The following is a 15,401-nucleotide window of genomic DNA, read 5'->3' as shown; positions in this document are numbered from 1 at the left end:
CCGCGGGAACCTTACTATCCAAAGGGGTGGAAGAATGATTTAATTTTAGGGCCATGTAACGGAATATTTCGGCATTATTTACTAATTCTCTTGATGCGACAACGTAGCCTAACTAAATAGTTAGCTCTAAAAACAATTAGATGGCAGTGTAGTTATAATTTTTGTAGAAAGTTGTGAATGCGCTGCGCGGGGCGTGCGTCGCTAAAAAAACCCGGACGGTTGACAGGAAAACAGTCTCGCGGGCCGGACGGTTGAGTGGACATACCAACAGTAATGTAAAAGTCGCCAGGGACAAACTGGATACGAAAAGCACAGGATAGATCCGACTGGCTTACTCTGGAGGAGGTCTTTACCTGAGAGGGGGTTCTTGCTTAATTCACCTAGTAAAAAAAACAAATAACAACATGTACCTAACTTAAGTGAACAAACATTTACTAAAAACTGACTACTAGAAAAATTAAATAAATTGTATTGTAGACACGTTCACGTTTGACATTATAATATGCAAGAAATAAAAGGCATTTTAATTGTTTTTATTAAAAAAAAACCTAGCAGCCGCACAATTTACAATCAAAGTTAAGGAAGACTCACGTTAGAACGCCCCGGGCCCGGGCCGAGGCATCCGACACTTCGTTTTCTATTGAAATCTACATTAATGAGCAAAAAAACAAAAAATATTTTCGAGAAGACTTCATCAGGAAATCTCGTGCGCACGCAGTGCAAAATTAGCATAGTCTATTACATACTTAAATCATTCGAATATCTACATTCTACATGTCATGGCTGTCAGTCACCATGACTGACAAATTATACGTTCGGTCACACGAGTCTAGTCGGTGCAAAACATGGCCGATGACTATACAAAATAGACGTATGGATGTGCAACACGTTATTTTTCGTAAGTATAATGGTATCAGGTTTGTGTTTTTAGCGATCGATATAGGGCAAAACTAATCACTCTACGGGGCAATGTGATCCTCATTTCAGTAGATGTAGATTAAGGTGATATAAAGATAAATACACCATTAAAAAGTATCAGAGGGGCTACCGCGAAAACCGAAATTCACAAATTGCGGGGATCTTTCTCTTTTACTTAGGCTTTTATGAAGGCGTAATTAGAGTGACAGAGAAAAATGCCCGCAATTTGCGAACTTCGATTTTCGCGGTTACCTATAGCCCAGGGCCTAGCCAAACTGACAGTCGAACATCGACAAACGGCAAACGAAAAGAAAAAATGTATTGGGATGACAGATGCTACGAGAGGTCACGTGACTATTTCCATATATTATTTAAGTTACGATTGGCGTTTTCTATCCATGATTGTAATCTTGGCTACGCCCCCAAGTAAAGTTTAAAGCATTAACCAATCGTAAGAACGTAAAGGTGGCCACTGACGAGCCTTCCAACAGTCCAAATAGCGTGGCTGCAATCAAAAATCGGTCCGTGAATGTCAAAAACGTACAATGTTTAATATTAGGATGCCGTCCATTTGGATGAATCCATTGTAACGGCATCCATTTGGAACGCTCGTCAGTGGCCTGCTTAACACATTCAATACCACTAAATGCTACGGGTTACGCTCGTAGCGCGTAGCCACGGTTTCGTCGTATGTAGCGCGTAGTGGCTACGAACAGTGTACCCGACAGTCGGGTTCTTGGTGTTGAATGTGTTAAGAAGTACACTCACCTGGCTATAGTGTGGAGATGAGCACTAGTGGCGACTTTGACTAGCGGCCGGTGGGGGGGCCTCGACGGCCTAGTGGGGGGACTGTACGTATACTCCCCCGTCTCGCCACCGGTCAGCCAAGACCAATGCTCCGCCATCACGGAAACTTGTCACAGGGCAAAATTGTCACACTTAGGGCAAACTCGTCACACTTAGGGCAAAACGGTTACAACAGTAGGGCAAAACAAATCTATGCCAAGCTATTAGGCATTGATACTTGAAATAATTTGTTTTCACCTCATGGTCATACACTGTTTGGGGCAAAATGTCCCATAATAAACCAGGGGCAACATGATTCAGTCATTTAAAGTAAAACTTGACGTGTTGTGTTATTACTAACATTACTTAACAACTAACACTTCACTGATGTTCTAATTATCATTGTTCTTTGAAATTTTCTTTATACTTAGCACAAACAATATTTCACTGGCACAGTTACACCAAAAAGTTTGTATACCAACCAAAGATTTTAAAACATCTTATGTTTTTACAAATTCTATTACCAATTTAATTTGATTGCCTGAAAAATGGCACCAAACTTTAAAATTTTCCAATTTAAGTAAAGTACCAAATTCCGATCATCTCTCAGCAAACTGTTCAAACTTTCCAAATCTTTCCATCCCTTATCCCTAAGGGTGCTAAAGACAGGGCCCAAATTATACGCGTCAGGAAAACTTTCATAACCTTTCAGCGAAAACATCCTTCAAAGATCTTATTAAATTTTACAACAATGATGAATAACTGCACTTCGCAGATGTCTGACAACGACTATCACTAAAAAGCCACTCTTATATCTATGACACTAAGGTTCACTATTTTGAAAAGCTGATAACAATATAATTCTATTTTTAGTCAAAGAAAAAGATACCTTAAATCATTGAGTTACAGTGCAAGATAAACGCAAATTTTGTAGTAGAGCAATCCGTTGCATTGTATTTGGTTCCCTTCGGAAAATAGCGTTATTAACAATCCCCTTTTCATACCTATTCCATGTCACGTTCTCAATGTCGTCTACTTTGTCCCTTTCGTTTTCTTCAGGGTTGATAGGGAGCGGTTTAATCGTAAGTAGTTATGGGGAAATCGTTGGCAGTTTGGCAATAAATCTTGAAACCCCTTACGGTAAGAGGTGTTCAGAATTCATGCTTTCTATTGTGCTCCGCCATTTGCCACATGCAGTTTTGGAGATTTGAAGTGGTTGATGTGGCTATATTTTAGACTTATGGTATTCTAGGTTTGAGATCACGTATAGCTACGTAATATAATGTATGTACCTAAGTGTAATGTTTGATGGTTGTGAATTTTAATTTCGAAAATGATTTGTTTTACATTGTGACAATTCTTGCACTTATACGTGTGTAATTTATGAGTGGTATTTTCTTGAAATATAATTACGGATCAAAATAACATTTAACTTAAAGAGACAACCGATTTCTGTTACTTAGGTACTTTATAATCACTGAAACTAATAAGTATTCCGTGAACAAAGTTTTGTATGGAATACTAATAATTACAATACTTAACAACAGTTTTTCCGTTTATGTAAGATTCATTTTTAGAATAATAAATCTCCCCAATGTGTACAATTACAGTGTACATATTCAGAAGGGTTTAAGGGTATTTTCCCCTCAATTACACTAAGTTTGTTATCTTCTAACAGATCTTAAACGCTTCGGGGTTCACATACGTGTTTGATATAAATAAACATAATACTTGCCTCATAAACGATTTACACTTTAAAGGCCTCCATGGAGTGACGCCGCAACAGAAAACTGCGTCACGAAAATGATTTTTTAGTATTTAAGTTTTTTATAATTGTATATACATATATGTTAATTTGTAAGGTATGTATCTGTGAGCCTTAGTAGCCTGAAAATAAATGCTTTGATTGATTGATTGATTGATTATTCCTTTATTTTGATTGCGAAGTATAATTATAAACTTATAAGTATTTTTTGTATCAGCAACTAAAACTATATACCTACATATAAGTTGAATTCCTCCTTCCTCATTTGAATATTTCATTATTTATTAATAATTTTCCTAAGCTACTTACATTAAGTGTGATGGAACTGCCTCGCAACAAAAGGAGGTATTCCCTCAAATCAAAACTTAGTAGACGAAAACAATGTAATAACAAAACGTAACAAGTGATAGGCCTATGTTCAGCAGTGGACGTCTTATGGCTGAGATGATGATGATGATGATGATGAACAAGTCACACTCATAAACACTTAAATCATTATGATACGAAATAGTAGGTGTACAGTTCCTATTGAATAAAGTCTCAAATGAATATGAGAACAATATAAGTTAGGGTGTTTTCAAAAGGAGAAGGGTAAACAGTTTCACACTGAATTAAGTTAAGTGAGGGGTGAAAAATGCGTGGAAGGAAACTTTATATCTAAGAAGGTTGTGGGTGGAAAAGGAAAATAGTTCCATCTATGTTGATGTTTTTTTATTAGGTTATTAGAGACATATAACGACTAAATATATTAGGTTAGTTATATACAGGGTGATTTCTGGGTCGTGATCCTGGACCACTTTTTCTGACTCTGTAAATGATCCACATTATCATATGGTAGTACTTGATTAAAAGATAATTACTTTCATTATTCTTATTTTTCAAGTAAAATTAATGTTATACTAAGTAATTATGGTCACCCTATGACTTTTGACATACGCTGTATGGAAAGCGACAAGACGTCACATTGAGTAGGGTCACCAAATTGTATGCAAAAATGTTTTTCCTACTCGTCATCTGGAAAATAATCATCATTATTGGTGATAAACAATAATTAACAACATCATTAGGCTCATCTTTGGATTCTGTATGATGTCTGGCTCTCTTGCTCCACGACCCCGAAATCACCCTGTATATAAAAGTAGAAATATATAACTCTACATAAACTATTTGCAAAGGCGAGTAATGTTCCCTGAGTAATCACAACACAACGCATCATTGAATAAATAAATACGTCTAAGCTTGTTTCTAGTGTTACTCGGTTCTTTAATTACCTATTCATCATTTTTTTCACTTATCCTGAAAAAAGAAACATTATTTATCTTGCAAAAGTCGCAAATAACAGAATAATAATATTATTTCCTTAATTAATGATCAGTTTGCAAATCTATAGACTTTAATACAAGATACGTAAAAAAAAATTGTGTAAAATTAGAAGGTTCAAAACTTTAACTCAAAACTTTAACTCAAAACTTTAACTCAAAACTTTAACTCAAAACTTTAACTCAAAACTTTAACTCAAAACTCTTATTACGCATCTCCCTAAACGGATTAGTATCACTTGGTATCACTATCCCCCGTATATTCGTATCGCACTACCCAGCCAATTTCCCCGTCAGTAATTCCGCGGGTAATCATGATTTATTTAATCAATTGCAAGTGCCCTTGCCTTTTTCCGCCCCACTCTTCAGATGAGTGTAAGTTGCAACTAGAAAGTTTCTAAAATAGGAGGAAATTTGCCAAAAAAATAAGATACAAAGTAGCCAATATGTATGGGGACCATTTTCGCTTGCTAAAATATTTGCAAATAAAGTTTCAGTTTGTAATTTTGCGAGTTATCATGATTTATTTAATCAATAATTGCAAGTGCCGTAGCCTTTTACCGCTCCCTTACAGGCAAATGCAAGTTGCCAACACAGAGTTATAGAAGATACTAAACGATAATAGAAAAGTTCCTAAAATATGAGAAAAAACTGCCAACTGGCAAATTTTACTGTTACGTTCCAAAAATATATTTAGACGCCTCTAAGATACTGACTAATAAGGACGTGTAACGAAAATATTTTTGTGAACTCGACCGTGCTATATACACTCATAGTGCCTTTCTGAGTGATAATTATCGCCCCGTCAAGAGCCAACGTGCCCTATCGTGTTTCAACGTGCCCCGTGAGTAAATATGCCCTGTACTGGTCTGCTGTGTGTAGACAGTTGCAAACAAATGGCCTTTAGGGCATGGAACCTCACCATGAATTACAAAAATTATAAAATTACGCTTTTTTACATTTTGGCATACCTTTGGTAAAATATATCAGTCTTTTTTATTTACTGGCCGAAGTGTGTTTATAATTTTTCTGCTCGACAGAGCCGGAAAGCGGAATATTCGTTTAGCATAGCGGGCTGAAAGTTGATGCTTTCCGGTCTTTCCGGAGGGCAGAAAAATATATTTTATTGTTTATGTAAAAAAAATGCAGCATACATGGTAAAATTGTATAAATTTGTCAGCCGGCTATAGAACCATACCGAATATTGCAAAAAAATATACATTCGTCCTGCTCACACTCACAATAAACTTACTTAATTTTAGAACAAGATAAAGAATTTAAACAAGTTTGTTCACACTAAAGGCGTTTTTAATAATACACAGTAATTACTTCTCATTATTCCCACTGATCCCCAAACATTCCCCAAAACGCAATATCTAGTCAAACACAATCAACAGAACTTCATTACCACGACTGGCTCTAACTTCAATGCAAAACGAACCCTAAATCAATTACAATACGATACAAAATAAATTGAACCAATAACAACACGCTTGTTACGTTTCCCAACGATGGAACGGCGATTGGGTTAAATGATAGGGCAAAATGGATCATAAGTGTATTTGAATAGGGTTTGGATTTAATTGGCATTGTTGGGAAGGGTGAGACCCTAAGTCTGTCTGCATTTGCCCCGTGCAGATAAAATTAAAAATATGTGCACATTTGCATAGGTTGTCGTTTTACGGCCGTTTAGATATACATGTAGCTACTTTTGTTTTTTTATTACAAAGTACTATTTTTTACTAGTTTCGGTCCGCAATTTCGTCTGCGAGGGATGATGATGATTACGATTACTAAAAATTTTCCAATGTAACCTCAGGCTTCAAACTCTATTTATACCAAATTTCATCTAAATCGGTTCAGTGGTTTATAAAAAAACGTTATATTTTTCCAATAACAAAACAATGAATTTTATGTCCTAGATATAAGCTAAGATAAAAGTAACCCTCCCAACCTACGTACATAGGTAACTACTGATCACCTGATGGTAAAGACAAACTTATAGTATAAGCCAATAGTGGCGCTACTTTCTTCAAATATGCAACAAGTTGTATGAAATACAGTTAGTTCGAAATTTCTCCACTCGCAAAATAAAACCATCTTTTTCATTCTGTTACCTTTAGCGCCACTGTCTTTGAATATGCAACAAGTTAGTACGAAAAACGTTAGTTCAGAATTTGACCACTGGTATAAATAAGGGTGGTGTGCGTTTAACCAGCGTGACTCATAGTAAAATCCAACTCACACAGGAAAAGTTTTATTTATAGACTAGGTATAGACATAGTTCTGGTATGTAGTTAGGAATCAGAATAGACTGATGCAATGGGTTATTAATGTTATAATTACTTAAAACTGTATTAAATGCTAATAAGTCATTTAAGTAGACTTCAATGTAATAATCTGTAGCTACATGTGTGATCCTGTAATTGGCTTTCCATCTCTTATTAATTTGGGATACTCTCTATAGATAGCTGTTGGATCTCCAAAATATAAATAAATAAATAAATAACTGTGATTCTTCCGTTAAAAAACAAGTGCATAATGTAGTTTTTATTTTAATTTTCCTAACTATGTATTTACACAACTGCAAAAGTGCAGCTCGCTGTACTTTAGTATATCAAGAGTTTCGAATGAATATCGAATGTTTTCAAGACATTACCGTGTTCATTGTTAGAATTATGCTCAAAATAGTACAAATATTAAAAACGTTCACACTTTCCTAGACAAAATACACGTATTGTATCTATTTTATCGCTGTCAAAACCCCCAATACAAAACAGCTAGGAGCAATACCAAAAGTGCAAGCGACACCCCAACACAAAACGTCGTAAGTGCCTTGTTTTGAACGCGCACATACGCCTGTTTTCTCCGAGACGTGACATTTGACAGCCGGTGCTCAGTTTATGTGAAATCGATGCGGTGTTTGTAAACACTTGCACTTGTAGACGGGTTTAGGTACACGTTGAATAATGTCGGATATTATATTACAGTCGTATGTGACGTTTTTGCAGAAATGAGGGATTAAATTGTGAAATATTGTGCAATTAAAATCTTTGCAGGAGTTTTCTCCAGCTAAGGTATTAAAAAAAACCGGGCAAGTGCGAGTCGGACTCGCGCACGAAGGGTTCCGTACCATAATGCAAAAAAAAAAACAAAAAAAAAGCAAAAAAAAAACGGTCACCCATCCAAATACTGACCACTCCCGACGTTGCTTAACTTTGGTCAAAAATCACGTTTGTTGTATGGGAGCCCCATTTAAATCTTTATTTTATTCTGTTTTTAGTATTTGTTGTTATAGCGGCAACAGAAATACATCATCTGTGAAAATTTCAACTGTCTAGCTATCACGGTTCGTGAGATACAGCCTGGTGACAGACGGACGGACGGACGGACGGACGGACAGCGAAGTCTTAGTAATAGGGTCCCGTTTTACCCTTTGGGTACGGAACCCTAATGATAGATAATTAGTTGATTTAATTAAATAATCTTTATATACGTACAAGATTCATTAATCACCATAATGATAACTATTTTTAGTAGGATAAGGTCGCTTATGTGATTGTTTTTTGACAAGTTTAACTTGAAAAGTTATGAACAGAGCTAAGAGACGAATCGATAGGTTAATTCGTTACAAATACGTCATAAAACTGATTCAAATTTGGACCAAAAAAGTCCAAATAAGAAAACAAAACCAACAAGACTCCAATTTGAACTAAATCACAAAAACTACCACAAACTTCACAACTAGTCTTCTACAATAACGCACACAAAACAACAACACTTTCGTTCCAAATTCAAAATTTGAAAAAGTCTTCCAAATTCAAAATTTAGCGACGTTTTTCGCTGGTTTGGCGCGTTCGCGTCTGCGGCCACGTTGCGACTAACGTGGTGAGGGCGAGGAAAACACCCCTGCGATAGTGCTTGGTCCTTCCGTAGTAGGGGTTTGTCCAAATGAATAATTATATTATTATCGTAAGTTATGGCATTGTCTATGTGTAATAGGGTCGATTCTTATAAACAAATTACATTTCACAGCGGTAATGAAATCAGTTTTACGAAAATACACAGAAAAACCAGCTAAAACCGGTTTCTGCGTTTTCACTTATATTCAAATAAAAAAAATCTCATTGAAAGGAAATTGATATATTGGTACGTCATCGTCTTCGTTTTTTATAGTTTGGCAGACAAATTGTGTCATAAAAAAGGGGCGGAATTTAAAGTTTTCTATGGGTGAACTCGGTGAACAACTCTCACTTATTTTGTCAAGTATTGTTTGAATTAAAGCTATAACTGAAATAAAGAACTGGATTTATAGTAATGCCTTTATCTACTATGACTCTCCCAAAATTAATATTTGTATAGTCTTGTAAACACCAAAACTATTTTAACCTCAAGTGTACCAACACGCGTTCAAGTATCAAGACCACCCAGCCGGCACCCCGTCCGGCACCCTTCATTCATTCACGGGAGGGTGGGGTGACCTTGTAGTAGCGAGTAGTGAATAGTGAACTCTCAGCCTACCGCGAACCACGTTCGACGTGTTGCCTCCCTGACACACTTACGTACAAATTTACAAGTGCGACAGAGAGGTAACACGTCGAATGTGGTTTGCGATAGGCCCTTTGGCGTGTGCTGACGGGACTTGAGATTAAAAAAAAATAACAGCGTTAGCAAACGAATCCCTTATCTAACGTTAAAAAAAGCACAAAAAAATCAACAAATGTAACAAAAAACGATTAAAATGGTACATGATGTGTAAAAGTATAGGTAGGTACTCTGGCAAACTAACTTTGTCAATTGTCAGCAGAAAAAAGTGCGATTTTCAAAATTACCTACCTACTTGAGATGGAGATAAGTCCTTCGCGACAACACTTTTCAAATATGCCCCTTTTTCTACAAAGTTGGCTTGCCAGATTATATCATCTAAGACATAGACATAGACATAGACATAGAAAAATTTTATTTAAGAATCGATGTAATTTCTTATTAAATATTTTAATGACACTTGTAATTTTTTCAATGACTTTTCTATACAATATATTGATTAAATATATACGAACCCATCCAAATTACAGAAAACATAATTTATTAAAAAGGGCCCCGTTTTCCAAACACATTTTCCAGCGATGCATTGTCGCCCTCCAGGGTCACATATCAAGAAGGGCGTATGTTGCAATACGTTATTGCGCTTACAAAACCCGATATGTGCAGTAAGAGTAAACTGCACAAGTAACTAAGCGGGCGAGCTGTCTAAAATTACACACACACGCATGCTTACTTATATACCACAGTTGCAAAATTTCCACATGAAAAAGATTCGGAAACTTCTCACGTTTTTGAATGGGCATTTTCCATTTCCTATATAAAAGTTTCCTTCTGTTTCCTATAATAGATTTCTGAAATTTCCAATATTTTTTTCAACTTCATGGAAACTTTCTGTGACTTGCATAGGTATATGTAATTATGTAATAAGTTAAGTTTTAGTTATTTAAATTTAAATGTTGGGCTGTTAACTGTACATCGGTCTTATGCCTTGTGTAATAAGGTCCACCGCTGGACAGTTAAGGGGCCCACTGATTAACAGTCCGCCGGACGGTATCGGCCTGTCAGTTAGAACAAAATTTTGACAGTTCCGAACAACTGACAGGCCGATACCGTCCGGCGGACTGTTAATCAGTGGGCCCCTTTAGAAGTGTTGCTGTTTGCACATAATGCATGTTGCAGGCGCAACGATATACGAGTCATACGCCCATTCGGTTGTGGAGGGATGCACCCTTGAGCCATTAGGTAGCTGCAGGGATGCGCGTGCCGCGACAATGTTTATTGGTTTTAGGGCTCCGTAGATGTGCTGTCGTTTTTTAATTTCATTTGACTCAGCACAACTTTAATTTTACTCTTATTATAATCAAGAAATCTATGATTTATTATCTAGAATTTTTATAATTTGTACTTGTATCTAATTTTAATATTCAATGTTTATCGGGTGGAACAGAACGAGGAACAAGGGAGGGGTGGGAGGGAGGGATTATGCAAACTGGGAATTGTTTAAGCTACGTAGGTACTTTATTTTTCACTTGTTAATCACGTTAATATTTCTAACCGTTTTTGAGATATAGTTTGTTAAACATTAGTGCAAAAATCTGTATTTTTCAACCCTAGCAAGAAGATCCTATTAATGACATGACATGTGTCAATTTAAAATGTAAATAACTTTGTAGGGTTGTCACTGATATCAAACTATTTCATTTTAATGATTTTCTTTTACTTTTAATCCAGCATTACGATTATAATAACTCGATTGTAGATCAGTTAGATAATAACACTATCCTTTCAGCTCAGTCCCTAGAAATGTTCCACCCTGTATAAATGTAAATGTTATATGGATCAATGTTGTCTGTAATAAATTATTTTTATAGCATTACCCTATACTACGAAGAAAACTACGGAACCTTGTGCCAAAATCCCAAACCGAGGGGTGTTTCGTTTCCCACTATCTCAAGTTACGAGTGGCTCATGATTTATAGATTAATATAATTTTCTTTATCACAGAAGAGACCCATGCTGTTTCATAATAGCGGTGGGCAATACACATAACAACACTTTAGTCTCCCACTTTATTTATGTACCAGGCAGCGATATTATGGATGGTTTTCTCCATCTTTATCCACGTAATAAAATAACTGTCACTTTTTAACACCGTGGGATATAAAGTGACGGACACCGTTTTAACAGTTTTATCACGATGTCACGTAGACAAGAACGACCATCATATCCGTGCAGCTTATTCTGGTAGCAACTTCATCGAATGATGATTGACAAAACTATGTCCTTTCCCGGGCCTCAAACTATCTCCATATCAATTTCATCTAAATCGATTGAGCAGTGTAAGTGTGACACAAACAGAATCACCTACATATCTATAATATTAAGTAGGGATATAAAACATATGCAGTCCCGTTTCATTATTTAAACTGACTGCTAACGCACAGTCAAAACTAAACTGTTCAAAATGATGAAGTTTCTTCAAAGGGTTTTCACTCCTCAGAAAATCGAGTGTCAAAATGATAGTGAAAATTTTCACAAGCTGGTACACTTTTAAATTTTATAACTACCTACATATGTAGGTATTTACTCCTAAAATAAGATTGTTATTAAGTTACAAGCTGTTGAAGTTCCCTCTCGTTCTCTATACTAGCAATGCACGCACGTTTGGTCTACCGCTTCCGGCCAGAAAAATGTATGACGGCCCGGCCAAACGGTCAGACCTAGGTAGGGGGTGCTCGACCAAATGTCATAGAGGGACCCTGGCAGTTTTTGACGCGGCCATGTTTTTTTCAATATGGCCGACTTTTTTTTTTAATTTTTTCATGTTTGTCCTAGCGCGCTGAAATTTTGGTCACGGAATCTCGGGGTCCCCTAGATACCTACCCTATACCCTAGATACCTATGAAAAATTTTTTTTGAAAAATGCTACAATTGCGGGAAAACTGGCCACTTCTATTTTGTATGGCAACTTTTAAACGGTGCGTGATAGGTGGGGGGTGCTCGAGCAAATGTCATAGAGGGCCCCGAGACAAAGCAAACTGCATTAAAAAAAATCAAAATGGCCGACTTTTTTATTTATTTTTTCAAGTTGGTCCGAGCGCGCTGAGATTTGGCATGGCGGGAGGTAGAGGCCTCTAGATTCCTATGACAAAAATTAAAAAAAAATCCAAGAGGGCGGAACAACAAATTTCCATGTTGCAGAATGTTCTGAGAACATTCTCGAGAACGTTTCCGCTTTTTGGGAATGTTCTGCAATTTGTACACTCTATACTCGTATTTATTGAAGGGGACTTATGTAAACTTGCGCCCAAGCTTTTAAGTAAATTAGTTAAAGGTTTAAAGAAAATTCCGGAGTGTAATGGATGGAGCAAATTAAAAACATTTGCAAGTACGTATTTGAAATAAGTAATGTTGTCACCTACATTAGGGTGGTTCAAAAAACATTTTTTTTTATTTTCCTACGGGGCACCCCCTTATTTTGTTACACTTATTATGCTGATAAAATACACCAAGTTTCGTTATTTTATTTCAACTACAAGGGGGTGCTACAACACTTTGAAATTTTTCAAAGTTGTATGAAATCCAAAAAAAAAAAGTTTTTATTATTCAGAATTTTATTTAAGTATCTGGTTTCACACTATTTGCACATGTGATTTATAAGTTTTTAAGTAGAAAAACATTTTTATTTCTATTTTTTATAATTTTTCAAAAGTAAGATTTTTTGAATTTCGCCTAAAAAAGTCATAAAAACTAGAAATATTTTTTTTTTTACTTAATAACTTTTAAATCACACTTTCAAATAATGTGAAAACCACTACTTACATAAAAATCTAAAAAAAAATAAAAATCTTACTTTTGAAAAATTATAAAAAATAGAAATAAAAATGTTTTTCTACTTAAAAACTTATAAATCACATGTGCAAATAGTGTGAAACCAGATACTTAAATAAAATTCTGAATAATAAATACTTTTTTTTTTGGATATCATACAACTTTGAAAAATTTCAAAGTGATGTAGCACCCCCTTGTAGTTGAGATAAGATTACAAAACTTGGCGTATTTTGTCAACATAACAAGTGTAACAAAATGAGGGGGTGCCGCTTCTTCTAACTAGAGTTTGAATTTCATACAAACGTGAACCACCCTAACCTACATGTTTCGCGTTTAGACGTTTTAGTACCTATTATAAATTCAATCATTTTTGTTATTTATTAGCCATTTAGTATTATAAAACTAATTGACATTTTTTATTTTATTTATTTACATACAAGATATACAATACAGTGGTACTACTATACGAAATTAATAACTAGCTTAAATCTAAAATAGGCCCTTGAGGCATTGTACCAAGGATGCTGGCGGCATTTCCTCGCTAACATGCACAAACTGATTTAAATTTAATTGTTATTACTCTCAGTTATCAGGTTATCACACGTTGCCGTATCGATATACAGTTCATACGCTTTTGTGAAAATTCTGCATTGTTAAATACATTTAAAAGCTACAAATATGTGCTACTACCACGAGTTCAGGAAAATGTCCACACTCGTGGTTGCTCGTGGCTTTCGAGTACCTACCTATATAGAGACCGTGCGCGTTGGAGAGTCTGCCATCTTGTGGCCTGAATCGGAAACATAAACTTGCATATTGCCAAAGCAAGTGCTATCATACTACTGTACGTACTGTTCTCGTACGTTTCCTTGTATGTAGTAGGTTCTGCCATCTTGTGGGCTACATCAGAAGCATAAACTTCACATTTACGCCTCGCGCCAAAAATCTGACGGCTCCTATGATGCACGCTCCTATTAGCCGTACCAAGAGTTGGCATTTGACATTTACGTTAGCGACTGCGTGAACTCGATTGCATTCCATCTCAACCAATACACCAGTGCGAGCGAGATGGACTGCGATCGAGTTCACGTAGAACAGTCGCTAACGTAAACGACAAGTGTCAACTAATGGTAACCCTCTATTCGGTAAGCCTAAAGCTCGGTTTTCCTAGGATAGCGGTGCGTCGTATAGCGGCCGTCTCCACAAAATAATACGGCTAAATATGGATGTCGTAGTATTTTTTATGGAGACGGCCGCTATATTACGGCACTGCTATCCTAGGAAACCAGAGCTTAAACATACCTTCACCTATACATATATAAAGTAAGTAAATCCCGTATATACAATGCTGACGTGTCGCCGTGCCTGTCACGCGCCGTGTCCGTGCCGTGGCATAATGAGCGTACCTGCGGACAAAGAATTCTTTAATTAATATTTTCACAAAGATGGCGGAAGCTTTCCTTACTTGTAAATTGGGGAAACGAAAATTAGTATTATTTTATCTCTAAAGTTAGCAGTGACATTTCTTCGTAATTAAATAAAGTAAATTAGTTAGAACTGAATTAAACTGCTGTTGGCTCTAGTTCAAATTTACAACCCATTTGTATACCTAATATGGTTAATATGGTCGGTTGGTATATGGTGGTGGTTGGTTAATTATATGGTTTAGGTAAGTACGTACCTATCTAATCTATGTATACTATACGTATCCCGACCCGTAGAGCTTGAAATAGATAGGGGTGTAATAGGCTAGATGACTAATTTTCATTTATGGTATCAATCGATCAGGTTTGTTTTTAGGATCAAATGTCTATATGGGACCCATTGCATTAAAGCAATACAAAAGTCAGAAATGATAGTCAAAGTCCGACAGTCGTACTTCACTCGCGAAACGCCCCGAACAAAACGATATGTGACCGTGACGTCAAGGTCACAGAGAGTCCATCTTGAAGTAGTATGAAGTGTGTGGTATGAACAAAACAAGAAAATTGCGATTTTGTCGGTGAAATATTGCGTTTATGTATATAGTTTCCATACAATCTTTTTTTGGATTAAATGTGAGGAATCGAATGGTATTCTTATTTTTGTCGTTTATGGAAGTTGAAAAAAAACTAAAATATTTAAACTTTAAGGTGCTGTACTTTTGTATTATTTCCATATATTTTTTTAATATCCACAATATTGTGATAAATTGCTCATTTGCTACCTATCTATTTTACGAGATTTTGTTGTAAAAT

This window comes from Cydia splendana, chromosome 16 (assembly GCF_910591565.1).
Source record: "Cydia splendana chromosome 16, ilCydSple1.2, whole genome shotgun sequence".
Taxonomy (NCBI): domain Eukaryota; kingdom Metazoa; phylum Arthropoda; class Insecta; order Lepidoptera; family Tortricidae; genus Cydia; species Cydia splendana.
Note: the sequence above shows the minus strand (reverse complement) of the source record.